The sequence below is a fragment of the Lissotriton helveticus genome, chromosome 4_1 (genome assembly GCF_964261635.1).
Source record: "Lissotriton helveticus chromosome 4_1, aLisHel1.1, whole genome shotgun sequence".
Classification (NCBI taxonomy): Eukaryota; Metazoa; Chordata; class Amphibia; order Caudata; family Salamandridae; genus Lissotriton; species Lissotriton helveticus.
In genome coordinates, this window is record NC_136063.1 from 894,273,698 (window position 1) to 894,281,026 (window position 7,329).

Genomic DNA, 7,329 nt, shown 5'->3' on the forward strand with positions numbered 1-7,329 from the left:
TTTCAGCAATCAAAATCCACCAATCACTGCTACTGCTTCATTAACACAGAAACTCCACAGTTTTTTTCATTTTAAACTCTTATTTTTTCAACTGCCATTTCATTGCCACACTTCATCTGACTGCAGCAGAACCTTCTCTCACCATGTTTTCTGTCTGGATTGTTGGACATAGTTACATCTACTGGGCTCAGAGGTATGCTGATAACAGAAATTTACCTAACCTCAATTTACAAAATGTGGAAATTAAGTGGTTTGGCCACAGAGGATTAAAATGTCACCAATTGATACCATTGGTGAAAACCTTTATGCATTTGCCTAAACCTAACCTGTTAATTGTGCACTGTGGAGGAAATGACTTGGGCACTTTGACTGGGGTAGGTCTGGAAATGCTTTTAAAGGACACCTTTGAGCAATTGATGGCACTTTTTCCTCAAACTGCCTTGGTATATTCAAATATATGCCAAAGACAGAAATGGAGGTGGTCGAACCAATTTTGTCCACAAATTGAGAAATCGAGGAAGCATGTAAACAAATCTGTTTCAGCTTACATGAGAGACCATGGAATTGGCTCCATCTACAACAATAACTTACGTTACTACATGCAAGATATCTACAGAGGAGATGGAGTTCACTTCTCAGATGAAGGGAACAGAGTTTTCCATCTGAATTTAAAACTGTGCATTAGTACCTACTTATAAGTACCTAAATGTACCATAAACCCAAAAGCTCTTCTCAGAGCTACCCTACATCTGATCACTCACAATTATTATTTTACTCTAACTTTTTTCACTAATTTTCAACAAAGTACGCTCCCCTGAGCGCTACCCGGTACGCGAACTGGAAGCTAACCGCGCGAATGAAAAAAAAAAAATGTTTTTTTTCGCACATATGGGCCTCCTCAGCCACCCTCAGAAAACCTAGGGGGTCAAAATACGTCTACCGTGCCCCCTTCTACCCATTATGAACATTATTTGCCCTCCATCTTGTATCTTAATTCGACCGAAACACAAAATAGTGGACTCCCGTAACGCTGCCGGTTCGCGTACCGGGGCGCTCACCGGGAAGCGCTCCATTAAAAAAGGTGGGAAAGTAATTTACAGAAGAAACCCTGGAGACACTTTCACCAAATATAGATTAGCTCATACTACATACCAATCCCTACCATTTTCACAAATTTGGTTGGAATTCCACTTAGCCATTTAGCCTGTAGACCTCTCTAAATACCCTGCGGTAAATTACTTCACAAAACACATCTGAAGTGTTGGAATTGACAACCAATTAAAATGTTACTTTCATTTTCTACTTTTTTTACCTGACATTTGATTGGTTATGTACCTGAATATATATAAAAAAGAGAGAGAAACACAGCCATTTTGACTACTACTTCCTGAACTACATTGCAAGATCATTTTCACTCACAACTTAAACTTGTTTTTAAAAGGTAAGATATTATTTTATAAATTTGAAAACATTTTCAGATAGTTATATACTATCCCTCTGTAAGAGTTAGACATTGAGAAAGGCTTGTTTATTATAATTATGGATTGATTTAGGTTTCTGTGGTATTATTATGAATTTACATAGGCTTTCTCACAGACACTTTTTAATAGTACTACTTCATGCCTCAAAAGTACCTGTCTGAACTTAAACCCAACAGTGCCCTATCTCTACTGATATATTTATTTTTTATTCAAATTTCAGCACAAAAATGCAAGGAGAACAGAACGTTTCCTTTGAAATTGTCCTAGACATGAATAATGAGGAAATAATTGAACCCATTGACTTGGAATTCATGGATGAATCACGAGACCATGAACTTCTACAATGTGTAGAATCTGTGGATTATTTACTTCATTATGATGACGGTCAAATGTGGGAAGTTATGTTCACTCAACAAGAGGACATATCGGACAGTCAAATGTTAGACGTTCTATTAAATTTTGAAAAAGAATCAGGAAAATAAAATGATATTTAATATTAAAAAATTGTTTGAGTCTTTAATCATTTTTATATGTAATTCATAAACTAGTACCAAATTGATTATAATGTAAAGTCAGACTTATAGTATACTGTGCACAATTCCAAAAATACATTTATATTTAATAATCATTAATACTGCTACTTAAATAAATAAAAAAAAAACAACAAAAAGAACAATCAATAAACATACAATATTTCAAAATATCATAGTCTATCATTATTTTTTCCTTATAGTACGCTCTCCGGACCGCTTCCCGGTGCGCGTACCGGGCGCTACCCACGCAAAAAAAACAATTTTTTTTAAATTTATTTTTTGCCCCGCGGGGCCCTTTTAAAGCCTCCACATCAAACCTAGGGGGTCAGGGAGGATCTACTATGCCCCTTTATGGTCATTTCCCCCTTTCTTTTGGCCTCCTCTTGTCTCTCGATCCTACCGAGAGACAAGATGGCGGCCGCTCCGGACTGCTTTCAAAGTAATCACTTGATATGTTTGCTGTATGTATAAACTCCACAAGGTACTGGAACCACTAGATCATCGCCGAGGTTGCCTGTAATTACTTCCGGGATGACTGCTCGGGAATGCGGTAATCAAGATTTTAAATATAACTCGAAAGCAGATGGATAAACATCTATGTTTAAAATTACTAGAATGAAAGACGAAATCCGAAAACTTGGCGTACAGTTAGGGAAAAGTTTTGTAAAACGAAAAATTTAAGTTTAACTTCCGGGTTAAGATGAGCAAAATCAGCATAAAAACGCCGATTTAGAAAGTGTGTTTACCCTTTGAATTTACACGAAGGCGAATGCACGGAGGAACAGGGAGGCCGGCTGAAAAATTACAGGTATGTGAATATAGAGTGCTTTGATTTGATAGTGGTATGTAAGGGCAGTACTATGACCATTATGTGAATAGGAGTCCTTCCCTTTATATAGAAGGGGTATTCCAATCTATTAGAATTTTGGACCGTCATTTTTAAACCTGGATTAGTGCAAGATAGGCATGTTAAATGGTGGGAAGGTCATAAACATCTAGTAATAGCTTCCCATTTGAAACATTCTGAGAAACACTGAACTCTGACCGGGATAAATTCGAGAGGTACCTCTTAAGAGTTAATGCAAATCTTGATTAAATATACCAGAATAGAAGACTTTTGATGACGCCAAGGTTAAAAAACTAAGAGATGCTCAAAATAGAAATATATAGCCCTGGTAAAAAATTAAAAAATAATAAATTAAAACATAGCGAATACATAAACGAAGGAATAAATGATATTGATCAGGTCGAAATAAACTTTTTTCTTATAGACATCGCTGACCTGATAACTAAATTACCAAGTGGAGGTGCATAATTCAAAGAGCACACCGGCAAATCTAACCAATCTCTGGTTGGTGAGTATCTTCTGGAGGGATTATAAGCATTCGCCACCTCCCAATACCTCACCCCCTTGCCCATTTATCCCCTTTTTTTCCCCCATACAGTCCAAATTTAACTAAGGGAAGGCATGTATTTATTTATTTACACAGGGCATCAAACCCAAATCTAGTTTTGAGAGATCCTTTTTACCAATATACGGTGGTTCCTCCGTGCAATGAGAAAACGCTGAGGTAAAAATATAAGGTAAACGGCCAATTGAGAATATTTAAGCCATTTAGATATAAAGAAGTGATATTCAGGCATTCACAGGGTTCTGTGGCTATAATACATCCCTTTATACTCTTTATAGCTTCCAACCGTGGCATAATCATCACAACATAGGCCACGCCGAGAGAAAAGACTTGATGAAATTGATTAACTTGAGTCTGTAACCGTACTACAGGTATTGGACTTCGCTCACTAATAATAATATAGTGAACAGATGCAGAAATGTGGGGTATGAGAAATTGCTTAGGCGACACTTAGGTTCTACGTATGGTGATAGACAGCCCGAAGGGGATGTAAATAGTCTCAAAAAGAGTAAGCAAACTGCGTTGTTGAAAATGTTAGACATACAATGATACTAAACTTTTGTCGTTTAACTTATAGATACTTCAAAATATTTATGGTTGTCCTGATGAAGGTGTAAAGATTGAAAGACACCGAAACGCCGCGTCGACTTGTTTTGAAAATTGACTTGTTTTGAAAAATTTTAAGTGTAATTTGATTGAATGTGTGACCTTCTCATAAAAGGTTTTTTAGTTGTTTTTAAGTTTATTTTAGATTGTAACCCAGTTGGGAGGTTCAAATAAATCTCAAATTCAATTCTATTCGTTTGTATATGCCCATTACTTAACCACAGTGAAATTTTGTTGCTTACATACATTGATTTATTGTTCAGTTCGTCCCTTAAGTTGTTGCAGAAACCCCTTAGGGATAACTTCCCTCAGCAATTAGAGGCTGCTACGGACTACAGGGATTTTCTTGATATATTTCTGTTTAGAATGTTGACAGACACCGGAGAGCCAATCAGCTTCGCTTCGCGAAGTTCCGTTACGCGTCAAGTACGCGAACCGGGGCGCTGCCCGGAGCGCGCTTACAGATATATATATTTTTTTGAACGTTAATTTCTCAAAATCCACTGGAGCACATATCTTGAAACCTAGCAAAGGCACATCGGGCTAACAGTCCCTACAATTTTGCCAAGTTTCGTGCAAATCCATTCAGCCATTCGGGCTAAAAGTGAGGCCAACCGCCCTATGGAAATTAACATGGGAAAAACGCGTTTTGGGACCCCCCTTTTTTCTCGGCCCCCCCTTGACGAACCCCCCCCCCCAAATTTTCAGTGGCTGCTCAGAAACAAAATGTTCCATTTCAGCCAATTCTGTCCACAAACGCCAAAGTTATTAGACATAGAATTTTCAAAAATCCCATAGAGAAAAAATCCTAACTATATATACCTACTGGCGACCGCCAGTAGGTAATATATATATATATATATATATATATATATATATATATATATATATATATATATATATATATATATATATATATATATATATATTACCTACTGGCGGTCCCCAGTAGGTAGTTACAGTTAGGACCTATTTTCCATAGGAAATCCGCAACATTCTATTTGGAATAACTTTGGAGCCGGTTGACGAATCTTTGCAAAATTTTCAAAACTGGTGGGGCACTCCGACACGCTCCTATCCTGAAAGTCTCTGGGTGATTCGTCAAGCGGGGGCTGAGAAAAAAGGGGGTCCTCAAACATGTTTTCCCCATGCAATTTCCTATGGGAACCTTTAATCGCAGCTACAGACCGAACTGCTGAACGGAATTACACCAAATTTGGTAAAAGGGTAGCCCTTGGTTCAGACTCATGCCTTTTGGTTAAATGGTGTAAAACCGGCTAGCAGTTCCTGAGAAATTAAAAAATAGAGGTAAAAAAATCAATTTCCCATAGGAAAACTTAGACACAGGTAAAGCAAAAACTGCTTAACGGAATTACACCAAATTTGACAAACAGGTAGCCCTTTTTGCAGAAAGAGACCTTTTAAAAAATGGTCTAAATCCGTTCAGTACTTTTAGAGAAAATCACAAAAAAATGACGAGCACGAGCTTTGCTCTAATTGGCTGTGAACACTTCACACCAGGAAGTGTTGGCAGCCATCTTGTGCTCACAGGCTGCTTGGAGACTCACCCTCAAGCAACAGTAAACCAAACTTTTTTCTGCTCTGCAAAAGTTTACAGTTGCTGCAGCTGTGAGTAGAGGGAGAGTGCTCCTGCCGGCCAAAAGGAACTGCTGCTCTGTGCAGAGGGAGCGGGAGGGAGAGGCAGGCTCCGGGCTGACCGGCGGCAGAGAGAGGAGCTCGGCACACACAGCAGGCAGGCAGTGGAGAGCAGGAGACTGACTGCCCCAGCATGACATGGGGTCAATGGTGGGTGAAGACAACAAGCAGAACCACAACCAGAAGAACAGCAGCAACCTGCACCGGCCCTGTCCCGGGGGCAGTGGCAGCAGTGAGGTGAACCCGGCAGAGGTCAAGAACCGGCAGCTGGAGCAGAGTAACAAGGAACACCAGTGCCCGGCGGCCACCGCCACGGCTGTTGCCGACAAACCAGGCTCTGGCGCCGCCAAGTCGGGCCAGGCACCTGTTGGCGGTGCCTACAAGACCCCGCCCCATGCCAGCTGCTCCCCAACCACTAGCACTGCATGCAGGTGCACAGCCAGCGGCTGATGAAGGAGCTGCAGGACATCTGTAAGCTGAGTGCGCGCTTCATCACGGTGAAGCTGGTGGAGGACAACCTCTTCAACTGGAACGTCAAGCTGCACCAGCTGTACAAGGACTCCACCTTGTGGCAGGACATGAAGGAGACGGGCACTGAGTACATCCTTCTCAACCTCACCTTCCCGGACAACTTCCCCTTTTCACCGCTCTTCATGCGAGTGCTCAGCCCGCGCCTGGAGAAAGGCTATGTGCTGGACGGGGGGGGGGCATCTACATGGAGCTGCTCACCCCCGCTGCTGGTCCAGCGTCTACACCGTGGAGGCCGTCATGAGGCAGTTCGCCACCAGCCTGGTGAAAGGGCAGGAAAAGCGGACGAGGGCGAGCAGCATCGTGGCACCGGCCCCGGGTTGCACTTTGTCGCTCCTACCTGGCGCACGGATAGTTTTAGTGCATGGGTTAAATGTGCACTGGCATAGGGGTCCCACTACTCATTCTCCTCTGTGGTAGCCTATTGAAATTGCAAGCTGGAGAATGCAGGGAGAAAACTGCAGCAGGCCGTGAATGGCAGAAAAGAAATCGAGGTAGGTCCACAGTCATGGATGTATTTACCACCTTATAGTAGGTGCAGTGGAACCTGGGCCCATAACCCCAACAGGCCAGGTATAAACTGAGAATGCTACATTTTAGTACCCCAATAGCAGTCAAAGAAAGGGTGCATGTTCCTTGCTTGAACCGGAGCCAGTGGCATCCATGTTGTGCTACTGCCATCAGGCTAGAGACCCGCTGTTGTGCTACAGGGAATGGGTAGCAGGCAGCACCTCCGAATGTGGACTTTCGAAGTGCATTCATGTCATAGCAACTTGTCATGGAGTTGCTTGTGTGCTATGACAGCTGGTTTCGATTGGTTTAATTGGTTGTATCTATTGACCAGCAGACTCTTCAGTAGTTTTTCCACAGGGCATACGTATTCAGATACCCAAAGCGTTCACAACCGAGTTTAATTCAACTGATGTGCTAACTGATTGACTGCTACCAGCGCTAGTGTTATGGTGTTTGCGTGTGGGGGGAGGGGTAGAGGATACTGGCAGCACTAATCCCCAGCTTGTGGACAGTGCAGGTGAGAAGCTTCCAGCAGCCCCTGTGTCCACACCTCACGCACATCTTGCATGCAGCTTGGTGATGTCCATCTCCAGGGACTTA

General features: G+C 41.9%; 1 pseudogene; it reads left to right on the forward strand.

Annotated features, from left to right (window-relative positions):
- Positions 1–5,826: 5,826 nt before the first annotated feature.
- On the forward strand, positions 5,827–6,636 carry LOC144828086 (uncharacterized; annotated as a pseudogene).
- The last annotated feature ends 693 nt before the right edge of the window (positions 6,637–7,329 follow it).